The 13,953-nt window shown below is 37.6% G+C and overlaps 1 protein-coding gene across 7 annotated transcripts in view; it reads right to left on the reverse strand.

Moving 5' to 3' along the window:
* PHKB (phosphorylase kinase regulatory subunit beta) overlaps nucleotides 1-13,953 on the reverse strand; it is a 193,905-nt gene that overhangs the window by 177,293 nt on the left and 2,659 nt on the right. The window lies entirely within an intron of this gene.

Raw genomic sequence — 13,953 nt, forward strand, 5'->3', positions numbered from 1 at the left:
CCCACATGATTAGGGGGAGGCCTTCTTCAATTCCACAGGCAGAGTTAATTGTTCCATATTCTGCATTCTTACAGCACTCTGTAAATTACCTTAAGTACTGTTCTTGCTTATGACAATACATTTTATTTTCACTAGTTGATTAGTGTGCTATACTACACTGGAAGCCGATCTACAACAGGGACCATATCTAGTACGTAGTAAATAGCAGTGAAAGTTTGGTAAGAAAAGGGAAAACATGGAGAGAAGCTGACAAAAATAGTTTTCCTAAAAAGTTTGTTTTCAGGAAACTTCTGATGACCAGTTTACAATATTCTCACAGGCTATGCTATCTCCTGCTGCTCCCATCCAACTTGATTTAATCATCTAGTTCCACCTCTTCAGACTTTCATGATTAGACAAGTTGAAAAATTTACCTTACTAACTTTAGAATGGATACCCAATAACTTTTATAGTTAAAAGGTTCAAATACACTATACATGACTCAGCACTTTGAGCATCTTCAAGATCACCAACATCTCCTTCCAAAACAAAAAAACTAAACTTAAACCATGATTTTCTTTACTGTATAAATTCTTAAAATGAGAAAGGGAAATTTTGCATGCATACTACTTTGCATTGTACCAGATACTTTAAATACATTGTCCCATTTCATCTTCCTGACAAAGGAAGGAGGTTGGCATTAAATTGAAGCACAAAGAAGTTATTAAATGGCAGTCTAAATTTGACCACAGGGTTCTCTAAAGACAAACTATATGTGTGCTCTTTGTCCTATACCATGAAACCTCATAAAAATGCTTGGCTAAGAAGAGTTAAGAGCCCTTAATCCCTGTTTTCATTTTCTGCTTCAAACAGATTGCTCCAAAATTATATGTACATGTATATATACATATATGTATACTTTTCCTTAGTTAACTCCAATTTATGATCACAGTTCATCTGAACCCTCAACTTCTTAAGTCTATGTTTCTCCATGGCAAGTTGGGTAAGAAACGTATTTTAAATGTAAAATATGAAGTGGCAAATATAAAATAGCACAACTTCTTAAAAATGAAGTAAAACTTGCCTCTTCAACTAATCCAAATAAGATGTGAAAAGGCCATTCAACTGTTCCCATTTTATTTTTAATAAAAAGGTATTAAGTTCTTCCAGTGACCTTTAAGGAAGGAGCATGGCCAATAAAATCTATTTAAGGATATTAAATCTGGTTTATGTTTCATGAGTTGACCTTATAAATACCAATCACTCAATTAGCTATTTCATTTTCCTTTCTTATTTATAGTCTAGTAGAGTCCCTTCTCATAATATAGCATGAATGTATGTTTCTGTGAGGTCAGAGCTGTATTCTAATAATTCTAGTGTTTCTAAAAAGTTTCTGGAACTCCCTTTATGAAAAAAAATGCATTCAGAAATGACACAGTTATTTAAATTTCTCAACAGTAGTTGTTATATTCACTGTTATAACCCCAGTACCAATAGTGCCAGGAAAACAGTGAGCACTCAATAAATATTTATCCAACAAATGGAATTAATATCCTCTGATAGCTAAAATTTGCCAACAATTACTTGGAATCAGCTGCAATGAATAAGGTGATTCATCAGAGCAGATAAAGTTAGGTAAGACTCACTGATCAATACCCTAAGCTGTGACCATGTAGTAATTCAACTTGTTCTATTCTTCTATTTTAATCTGTTCTGTTCTCTTCTTCTATTGCTCATAAAGGAGGATCTGAATGAAATCATAAAAGGATACGATTTAAAAATGATTTGATCACTAGAATAAATGTATATAGCTTACAAGTGAGTTACTTTATAAAGGATAATACTAATCTGAACACATAAGATTTCTGAAGAGAAACCCAGAGTCATTATTTCATACTTATATTACAAGTAAAAATTTTCAATTCCAAACTTGTAAGACTTAAATGATAGCATCTTAGTTAAATATTAATTGAATTACATGGAGGGGAAAAAGAACTTCACTATACACCATTCCCAATCTTTACAAGAAATACTTAATTTTATTATGTCTTGTTATTACAGTGATTAAAAGCATGTGACATGAGGCATTTTGCTGTGTCATATGTTATTCAACACAAGTCCTACAGAAATAATACTTTCAAGCTATTCAGCATTTAGAAAGATGGAAACAAACCATTTTCCTTTATCATTTGCACTTTGATAAATCCTGGTCTGTATTTCTTGTCTTGGCAGAGTTCAGTAATGCATTTAATATGAATGTTAATACTACTCATTATAAATTGCCCTGATAACACTTTATAGGGTAAGCTTGAACAGAGGAAGTCTTGAATGTTAATCGATAAAAATCACAATTAACTATGAATTAGCAAAGTAAGCTAACACTAAGAATAAAAATATTCTCAACCAGAAAAAAAGTAGAAATACTTCTGACAGTATAGAGTTTGTAGACAATGAATGCTAGCTAATTTTCTTCTCATCAAAATGCACTGAACTCTACATCACTGGCTAAGTAAAACAGGGCAGAGACGTTTTTGCCATTTTCTACACTATACCATCAGACTTTGGTGATTTGCTCCAAAGCTGTCCTGCCTTCTGTAAACTGCCTTCTGTGAAGACCTACATACAATAAAATCATAACTAACAAAACTTTCTTGTATGGAATCCAATCACATTTTTTAGAAGCCATCTTTTACTCTAGTGAATAATGTTAATCCCAAGGTTCAATCAAGTAAAGAGGTTTCCCTGCTCTCCATCATCCCTCCTCCTCATCCCCCAGAGTGTAAGGAAGCTCCTGGATAGACACTGTCATAATACCTAGGAGGTTGTGGAAAGAACATGGGTGGAGAAAACAGATAGACCTTGGCTGCAATCACAGCTATGTCCTTCACAACACTGTGGATTTGGGCTCTCTCTGAGCTAGGACTTCTAACCTGTAAAGCTGGGGAAAATTTAACCTCACAGGATTGTAGTGAGACTTAAATGAAATATTTTAAGTATAGCACTGGCACACTGTATATTAACTACTTATTGTCTTCCTTTCTCCACCCTTAAATTTTTGAATCTCCTCTTGCACTTAGCCTAGGACTGGTTAGAAACTTAGAAATCAAGGAATTTTATTTAACTGTTAATCAGAATCCTCCTGATCAATGCAAGGATGGATAAGCCCCACATAGTGATTTTAAATCTGTAATTTTAAAAATCAGTAATTAAGAAACAGCAGAAACACAACTGAATGTAATTTGAGCTGTAAATGTGATATTAAAGTACCCTGGGGTTGGTATACATAGTTTAGTGTCTATGTGCAGAAGCCATAGGAAACCAAGATTACCACTTTCTCTAAACAAGCCAGATAAACGAGCATTACTTAGGGTGGAAGAGGGAGAAAAGGTCAACTAAAATATGACCCTTAACTACACAGGAGTGATGCTAACAGGTCTTCAATACAACTTTATAACCAAAATGAGTAATTATTTCTGAAGCATGACTATTCAGAACTAACCTTAATGTCACTAACAACCTCCAAGTCTAATTATGGCCAACTGTCAAACATTCCCAAAAAACATGCAATCTCTGTGGAGAGACAAAGCAAACTCAAGACCCGTAGGAGCAGAATCAACTCTGTCACTAAGAAGCATAGGTTGCATGTTAGGTTAGCATACCCATGTTATAATGAAGATATTAAAACACAAATTAACCTACATTCTAATACATACATTTAATTATAGAATTGGAACACTATAATAGGCATTCTTTCAGTACTAAATGTATACAAGCAGAACACTATTCAAACCATCTAGTATGGCTTAAATTGTTTCCTGTCTACTCTAAGTGTAGCTTAACTCTGCCATATTTTCTTTTTTAAAAATCTTTATTGGAGTATAATTGCTTTACAATGATGTGTTAATTTCTGCTGTATAACAAAGTGAATCAGCTATACATATACATATATCCCTATATCTCCTCAGTCTTGCGTCTCCTACCACCCTCCCTATCCCACCCTTCTAGGTGGACACAAAGCACCAAGCTGATCACCCTGTGCTGTGGGCTGCTTCCCACTAGCTATCTATTTTACATTTGATAGTGTATATATGCCCATGCCACTTTCTGACTTCATCCCAGCTTACCCTCCCCCCTCACCTAGTAAACAAATGTATTCTCTACACCTGTCTTTATTCCTGTACTGTCCCTAGGTTCTTCAGAACCTTTTTTTAGATTCCATATATACGTGTTAGCATATGGTATTTGTTTTTCCCTTTCTGACTTACTTCACTCTGTATGACAGATTCTAGGTGCATCCACCTCACTATAAATAACTAAATTTCGTTTCTTTTTATGGCTGAGTAGAATTCCATTGTATATATGTGCCACATCTTCTTTATCCATTCATCTGTCAAAGGACACTTAGGTTGCTTCCATGTCCTGGTTATTGTAAATAGTGCAGCAGTGAACATTGTGGTACCTGTCTCTTTTTGAATTATGTTTTTCTCAGGGTATATGCCCAGTAGCGGGATTGCTGGGTGGTACAGTAGTTCTATTTTCAGTTTTTTAAGGAACCTCCATACTGTTCTCCATAGTGGCTGTATCAATTTACATTCCCACCAACAGTGCAAGAGGGTTCCCTTCTCTCCACACCCTCTCCAGCATTTATTGTTTGTAGATTTTTTGATGATGGCCATTACGACCGGTGTGAGGTGATACCTCATTGTAGTTTTGATTTCCATTTCTCTAATGATTAGTGATGTTGAGCATCCTTTCATGTGTTTGTTGGCAATCTGTATATATTCCTCGGAGAAATGTCTATTTAGGATTTCTGCCCTTATTTGGATTAGGTTGTTTCTATTTTTGATACTGAGCAGTATAAGCTGCTTGTATATTTTGGAGATTAATCCTTTGTCAGTTGCTTCGTTTGCAAATATTTTCTCCCATTCTGCGGGTTGGCTTTTTGTCTTATGATTTCCTTTGCTGTGCAAAAGCTTTTAAGTTTCATTCGGTCCCATTTGTTTAATTTTGGTTTTATTTCCATTTCTCTAGGAGGTGGGTCAAAATGGATCTTACTGTGATTTATGTCACAGAGTGTTCTGCCTATGTTTTCCTCTAAGAGTTTGATAGTGTCTGGCCTTACATTTAGGTCTTCAATCCATTTTGAGTTTATTTTTGTGTATGGTGTTAGGGAGTGTTCTAATTTCATTCTTTTATATGTAGCTGTCCAGTTTTCCCAACACCACTTATTGAAGAGGCTGTCTTTACTCCATTGTGTATTCTTGCCTCCTTTATCAAAGATAAGGCGACCATAGGTGCACGGGTTTATCTCTGGGCTTACTTTCTGTTCCACTGATCTATATTCCTGATTTTGTGCCAGTACCATACTATCTTGATTACTGTACCTTTGTAGTATAGTCTGAAGTCAGGGAGCCTGACTCCTCCAGCTCCGTTTTTCATTCTCAAGATTTGTTTGGCTATTCGGGGTCTTTTGTGTTTCCATACAAATAGTGAAATTTTTTGTTCTAGTTCAGTGAAATATGCCATTGGTAGTTTGATAGGGATTGCACTGAATCTGTAGATTGCTTTGGGTAGTAGAGTCATTTTCACAATGTTGATTCTTCGAATCCAAGAACATGGTATATCTCTCCATCTGTCTGTATCATCTTTAATTTCTTTCATCAGTGTCTTACAGTTTTCTGCATACAGGTCTTTTGTCCCCTTAGGTAGGTTTATTCCTAGGTATTTTATTCTTTTTGTTGCAGTGGTAAATGGGAGTGTTTCCTTAATTTCTCTTTCAGATTTTTTTTATCATTACAGTATAGGAATGCAGGAAATTGCTGGGCATGAATTTTGTATCCTGCTGCGTTACCAAATTCATTGATTAGCTCTAGTAGTTTTTTGGTAGAGCCTATAGGATTCTCTATGTATATTATCATGTCACCTGCAAACAGTGACAGGTTTACTTCTTCTTTTCTGATTTGGATTCCTTTTATTTCTTTTTCTCCTCTGACTGCTGTGGCTAAAACTTCCAAAGCTATGTTGAATAATAGTGGTGAGGGTAGGAAACCCTGTCTGGTTCCTGATCTTAGTGGAAATTGTTTCAGTTTTTCACCACTGAGAACGATGTTGGCTGTGGTTTGTCATATATGGCCTATATTATGTTGACATAAGTTCCCTCTATGCCTACTTTCTGGAGGGATTTTATCATAAATAGGTGTTGAATTTTGTCAAAAGCTTTTTCTGCATCTATTGAAATGATCATATGGTTTTTCTCCTTCAATTAGTTAAAGGTTTATCACATTGATTGACTTGTGTATATTGAAAAATCCCTCCGTTCCTAGGATAAACCCCACTTGATCATGGTGTATGATCCTTTTAATGTGCTGTTAGATTCTGTTTGCTAGTATTTTGTTAAGGATTTCTGCATCTATGTTTATCAGTGACACTGGCCTGTAGTTTTCTTTCTTTGTGACATCTTTGTCTCGTTTTGGTATCAGGGTGATGGTGGCCTTGTAGAATGAGTTTGGCAGTGTTCCTCTGCTATATTTTGGAAGAGTTTGAGAAGGACAGGTGTTAGCTCTAGTCCAAATGTTTGATAGAATTCACCTGTGAAGCCATCTGGTCCTGGGCTTTTGTTTGTTGGAAGATTTTTAATCACAGTTTCAATTTCAGTGCTTTTGATTGGTCTGTTCATATTTTCTACTTCTTCCTGGTTCAGTTTAGGAACAGTGTGCTTTTCTAAGAATCTGTCCATTACTTCCAGGTTGCCTATTTTGTTGGCATACAGTTGCTTGTAATAATCTCTCATGATCCTTTTTGCATTTTGGCAGTGTCAATTGTTACTTCTCCTTTTTCATTGCTAATTCTATTGATTTGAGGCTTCTCTCTTTTTTCTTGATGAGTCTGGCTAATGGTTTATGAATTTTGTTTATCATCTCAAAGAACCAGCTTTTAGTTTTATTGATCTTTGCCATTGTTTCCTTCATTTCTTTTTCCTTTATTTCTGATCTGATGTTTATGACTTCTTTCTTTCTGCTAACTTTGGGGGTTTTTTGTTCTTCTTTCTCTAATTGCTTTAGGTGTAAGGTTAGGTTGTTTATTTGAGATGTTTCTTGTTTTCTGAGGTAGGATTGTATGTCTATAAACTTCCCTCTTAGAACTGCTTTTGCTGCATCCCATATGTCTTGGGTCATAGTGTTTTCCTTGTCATTTGTTTCTAGGTACTTTTTGATTTCCCCTTGGATTTCTTCAGTGATTTCTTGGTTAGTTAGTAGTATTGTTTGGCCTCCATGTGTTTGTAGTTTTTACAAATTTCTTCCTGTAATTGATATGTAGTCTCATAGCATTGTGGTTGGAAATGATACCTGATACGATTTCAATTTTTTTTAAATTTCCAAGGCTTGATTTGTGACCCAAGATATGATCTATCCTGAGAATGTTCCATCAGCACTTGAGAAGAAAGTTTATTCTGTTGTTTTTGGATGGAATGTCCTATAAATATCTATTAAGTCCATCTTGCTTAATATATCATTTAAAGCTTATGTTTCCTTATTTATTTTCATTTTGGAATGATATGTCCATCATTGGTGAAAGTGGGGTGTTAAAGTCTCCTACTATGATTGTGTTACTGTCGATTTCCCCTTTTATGCCTATTAGCAGTTGCCTTATGTATTGAGGTGCTCCTATGTTGGGTGCATAAATATTTACAATTGTTATATCTCCTTCTTGGATTGATCCCTTGACCTTTATATAGTCTCCTTCTTTGTCTCCTGTAATAGCCTTTATTTTAAAGCCTATTTTTTCTAAAATGAGAATTGTTACTCCAGCTTCCTTTTGATTTCCATTTGCATGGAATATCTTTTTCCATCTTCCTACTTTCAGTCTCATGTGTCCCTAGGTCTGAAGTGGGTCTTTTGTAGACAGCATATATACAGGTCTTGTTTTTGTATCCATTCAGCCAGTCTATGTATTTTGGTTAGAGAACGTAATCAATTTACATTTAAGGTAGTTATTGATATGTATATTCCTATTACTATTTTCTTAACTGTTTTGGGTTTGTTATTGAAGTTCTTTTCCTTTTCTTGTGTTTCCTGCCTAGAGAAGTTCCTTTAGCATTTGTTGTAAGGCTGGTTTGGTGGTGCTGAATTCTCTTAGCTTTTGCTTGTCTGTAAAGGTTTTAATTTCTCCAACAAATCTGAATGAGATCCTTGCTGGGTAGAGTAATCTTGGTTGTAGCTTTTTCTCCTCCATCACTTTAAATATGTCCTGCCACTCCCTTCTGGCTTGCAGAGTTTCTGCTGAAAGATCACCCATTAACCTTATGGGGATTCCCTTGTGTGTTATTTGTTGTTTTTTCCTTGCTGCTTTTAATATGTTTTCTTTTTATTTACTTTTTGATAGTTTGAGTAGTATGTGTCTTGGCATGTTTCTCCTTTGATTTATCCTGTATGGGACTCTCTGTGCTTCCTGGACTTGATTAACTATTTCCTGTACCATATTCGGGAGGTTTTTACTATAATCTCTTTAAATATTTTCTCAGTCCCTTTATTTTTCTTTTCTTCTTCTGGAACCCCTATAATTTGAATGTTGGTGCATTGAATGTTATCCCAGAGGTCTCTGAGACTGTCCTCAGTGTTTTTCATTCTTTTTTCTTTATTCTGCTCTGCAGTAGTTATTTCCACTATTTTATCTTCCAGGTCACTTATCCGTTCTTCTGCCTCAGTTATTCTGCTATTCATCCCTTCTAGAGTAGTTTTAGTTTCATTTATTGTGTTGTTCATCATTGCTTGTTTCCTCTTTAGTTCTTCTAGGTCCTTGTTAGATGTTTCTTGCATTTTCTCTATTCTTTTTCCAAGATTTTGGATCATCTTTACTATCATTATTCTGAATTCTTTTTCAGGTAACTGCCTATTTCCTCTTCATTTCTCTGGTCTGGTGGGTTTTTACCTTCATTTGCTGTGTGTTTTTCTGTCTTTCCATTTTGCTTCTCTTACTGTGTTTGGTGTCTCCTTTTTGCAGGCTGCAGGTTCATAGTTCCCGTTTGTTTTGGATGTGCGTCCCCAGTGGCTAAGGTTGTTTCAGTGGGTTGTGTAGGTTTCCTGGTGGAGGGTACTAGTGCCCGTGTTCTGGTGGATGAGGCTGGATATTGTCTTTCTGGTGGGCAGGTGCACATCTGGTGGTGTGTTTTGGGGTGTCTGTGGCCTTATTATGATTTTAGGCAGCCTCTGTGCTAATGGGTGGGGTTGTGTTCCTATCTTGCTATTTGTTTGGCATAGGGTGCCCAGCACTGTAGCTTGTTGGTCATTGAGTGAAGCTGGGTCTTGGTGTTGAGATGGAGATCTCTGGGAGATTTTCACTGTTTGATATTATGTGGCACTCGGAGGTCTCTTGTGGACCAGTGTCCTGAAGTTGGCTCTCCCACCTCAGTGGCACAGCCCTGACACCTGGCTGGGGCACCAACAGCCTGTCCTAGAAACAGCTCCGAATTTAAGGAGAAAAAATAGAAAGAAAGAAAGAGGATAAAAGAAAGTAAGATAAAATAAAATAAAGTTATTAAAATAAAAAGAAAGTTGTTAAGAAAATTTTTTTATGTTAAAAAAAAAAAAAACCAGACAGACAGAATCCTAGGACAAATGGTGAAAGCAAAGCTATAGAGACAAAATCTCACACAGAAGCGTAAACATACACACTCACAAAAAGAGGAAAAGGGGATAAAATATTATATATTGCTCTCAACGTCCACCTCCTCAATTTGGTATGATTCATTGTCTATTCAGGTATTCCACAGATGCAGGGTACATCAAGTTGATTGTGGTGATTTAATCCACTGCTCCTGAGGCTGCTGGGAGAGATGTCCCCTTCTCTTCTTTGTTCTCACAGCTCACAGGGGCTCAGCTTTGGATTTGGCCCCGCCTCTGCGTGTAGGTTGCCTGAGGGCGTCTGTTCTTTGCTCAGACAGGACGGGGTTAAAGGAGCAGCTGATTCGGGGGCTCTGGCTCACTCAGGCCGGGGGGGAGGGAGGGGTACGGATGCAGGGCGAGCCTGCAGCAGCAGAGGCCGGCATGCTGTTGCACCAGCCTGAGGCGCGCCGTGCATTCTCCCGGGGAAGTTGTCCCTGGATCATGGGACCCTGGCAGTGGCGGTCTGCACAGGCTCCCGGGAGAGGCGGTGTGGATAGTGACCTGTGCTTGCACACAGGCTTCTTAGTGGCTGCAGCAGCAGCCTTAGCGTCTCATGCCTGTGCCTGGGGTCCGCGCTGATAGACGTGGCTCCCGCCCGTCTCTGGAGCTCATTTAAGCAGTGCTCTTAATCCCCTCTCCTCGCGCACCAGGAAACAAAGAGGGAAGAAACAGTCTCTTGTCTCTTCGGCAGCTCCAGACTTTTCCCGGACTCCCTCCCAGCTAGCCGTGGCGCACTAACCCCTTCAGGCTGTGTTCACGCCGCCAACCCCAGTTCTCTCCCTGCATTCGACAGAAGTCTGAGCCTCAGCTCCCAGCCCCCGCCCACCCCGGAGGGTGAACAGAGAAGCCTCTCAGCCTGGTGAGTGCTGGTCAGCACTGATCCTCTGTGCGGGAATCTCTCCGCTTTGCCCTCTGCACCCCTGTTGCTGCACTTTCCTCTGTAGCTCTGAAGCTTCCCCGTCCGCCACTAACAGTCTCCGCCCGCGCTGGGGCTTCTAGTGTGTGGAAACCTTTCCTCCTTCACAGCTCCCTCCCACTGGTGCAGGTCCCGTCCCTATTCTTTTGTCCCTTTTTTTTTCTTTTTTCTTTTGCCCTACCCAGGTACGTGGGGAGTTTCTTGCCTTTTGGGAGGTCTGAGGTCTTCTGCCAGAATTCAGTGGGTGTTCTATAGGAGCAGTTCCACGTGTAGATGTATTTCTGATGTATTTGTGGGGAGGAAGGTGATCTCCGTGTCTTACTCTTCCGCCATCTTCTCAAATCCCCTCATGACTAGTTTTCTTAATCAAATGGCTACCATGAGGGTAGATACCAAAATGAGGTAAAGAGATAAGCAACTATGTCTGCTTTTGTAAAATCCTACTCTTAAATACATACCAGCAATATTGTAAAAGACAAACATTTTTTAGCAAAGATAAAGAATAAAATTTATTGGGCAGCTACTAAATATCAAGTGTTTTGCATATAACATCTTGTTTAATCCTCAGAATAATATCTTCAGGTAGGTTTTATTACTCCTACTTTCACAGAGAAGGAAACCAAGTCTCAAAGATGTAAAGTTACTTGCTCAAGATCACACAAGTATTAAACAACAGAGCGAGGATGAGATTCAGGTATAGCTGAACACAAAATGTGTACGCTTTCCTTAGGCTCTTAAAGGGGGCCACAACACATAACAGTCCAGAAGCCTCAGGCCTATGGTCTCTTTAAGCCAAATGAACTTTATTAATTGGTTGACTACTAAATTAGGCTGAAACAAGGCTGCTACATAAGTGCCTAAAAAGAAGAGAGTGTCAGACATACAAAATAAAAAGTTGAGTTTTGCTCAGAATATACAATAAAACTTTACCAGCTATTGATATGCCTATCAAATCAAATAAATCAAATCAAATTAATCAAAAAACCTAAAAAGAAAGAAATAAAGAAAAAAACTCAAGTCACATGCTGATAAACTCACTGAGATACTGATAAACTTATAGAGCCAAGACAGAGATAAGCCAATGATTCATTTTAAGGAATAATTTTTAAAATTATCTTATCATCTAAGAATAAAAGTAAAAATGCCATGATATTTTTTACCTCATCACAAAATGCCATAGCAATTACTACAAATAATTGAACTTGTAATGCCAATGTCATTGCTCTAGCTGATCAACTCTGCTAATCTAAAATATAACTGCAGTAGTCAAATGAGAAATGGAAGCCATCTAAGTTACTGGATGCTACACTCCTTCCCTAATAATTAGTTAATTCATTTTGGTTGTGGAATTTGCCTATAAATTCATTGGCCGATAGGTTTTACCCCAAGGCTCTTTAAAGAAAAGCCTGGACATCCAGATCTCTTTTTGGATTTAAGCAGTTAAAACAAAAGAAAGTATATTCAACCACAGCACATACTGACACATTAGCATTCAGAGCACAGCTCAGGCATGCACGCACGGAAACGCAGGACACACTAAATTCAATAAAGAGTAGAAATAAAGAAAAACATAGCAGAAACAAATCCAAGAGGAATAAAGAGGGTTAAAATGCATAAAACAATCTGGGTATATTAGAAATTAATTTTCCAAAATCAAGATACTGGCTTTCACTTTTGGTAATGTTAAATAGTTTCTAGCCAAAGGTACCAAAGAAAAGCTCAGCTATAAACCCAGGACATTCTTTAAAGATTGTTAAATGAAATCACACTATTATACACTCTCCCACAATGATAACGTCCAAGGAACTACAATAGCAGAAAACAAATCATTTCCAACATAAATGAAGCATTTCTACATTAGTAAATAAACTATAAATGCAAACCACTCTATTTAACAGATAATAGTTTTATTTCTTTATAGTTATCACTAAGTTTTGGTTAGATGAACCCCAAGTGTCTATACTGAAAGTAATTTATGAGGAATCCATCTTTTAAATGGCTTATAACGATTAAGTTTGGTATTTTCCTATTTAGTTTCTTGGTGCATTCTATTTTGATTTAATAATATGGTACTGGAAAAACTTCTTGTATATGGTTTTAAACACTCTATGTAATGTTAAGCACAGTTCTTAGGTTTTGAAATTTTCGGGACTATTGATGCATAAAAAAGCATACCTTTAGCATTCTATTTCCCAGTAACTGCTGAAGGACTTTGTCAGTGCTGAAAGCCCATCAAGCCCTTATTAAGAAAGCCAAGATGAAAACGAGAGCCTGATGCTTAAAAGAAAGCACAGTTCAAAGATACATGTCCTCTTGTTCTCTTAGTTCAAAGATTAAATCAAAAATCAATTGGCAATGTTACATATAATATACTATTTTGTCATTTGGCAGATGACAACTAAAGACATGGATCATTATTGTTTCTTAAAGTATAAGCTTTGTTTTCTCCTGTTTGTGACTCTTCCGTAAGCTATTTCCTATTTCTTTTCTTCAAGATTTTTCCCCTCCATCTTGCCAAAACAGGGCTTGAAATACAAATGGAAATAAACGGAAGGGGAACCACCTCTGAAAGGCTATGGTGAAACCAAAAAGAAAGAATTTTTCACTGTCACTGTTTTGATTGAGTCATCTCACAGTAATGAGTCCTGAGGCTTGAATATTCTGCTTAAGGCACACTAAAGACAAAGCAGCCTCTTGCCAAGAGGCTTTTCCCAGTGTTCACACACAAAACAGGTTTTAAATGGCCCAAGGTGGGTCACAACCCACAGAAAAAAGCTGTAAAGACTTCAGTCTTCATTTCAGCTCTATGGCCACTTAACAAAGCCCTTCTCTTCCAGATACATTCAAAGGCCTGTGTTCCTAATGGGAATCCATATATGGTCTTTCCTGGATGCATGGACTTCTTCCAAATTGTTTTCAAGACCCAGGGCACTCATCTGGAGAGCAATTCCACAGCTTTCATCCAGCTTGCAAAGGGTCTCACCAACCTGACAGTCACTGCACCAACACCTCCTCCAGCCCTTACACCAGGAAGCCATGGGATGAAAGGCAAAGCACATGGCCTTGAAACATAATAGTCTCAGAACCTGGGGCAACTTGCTTCATCTCTGTGGGCTTCCCTTTCCTGTCTATGAAAATACATATAAAAATACCTACTTCACAAGGAGTTGATGAAGAGAAAATAATTGGGACGCTGACCAAATTTTTCTACTTTATAAGAGTTACTCTGTTATGCAAAAAGACAAAAATTATTGAAGAAGCGTTTTAACAACCCAGGTGATAATTAAGGCTCCCAGATACTGAGGAATTGCCCCTGGTCAAACAGAGCTAGTGTCAAGACAGGGGCTCCACTCTGCATTTCTCATGCTTCTCACACCACAGACTACATTCACCATA

The sequence above is a fragment of the Stenella coeruleoalba genome, assembly GCF_951394435.1.
Source record: "Stenella coeruleoalba genome assembly, chromosome: 20".
NCBI lineage: Eukaryota > Metazoa > Chordata > Mammalia > Artiodactyla > Delphinidae > Stenella > Stenella coeruleoalba.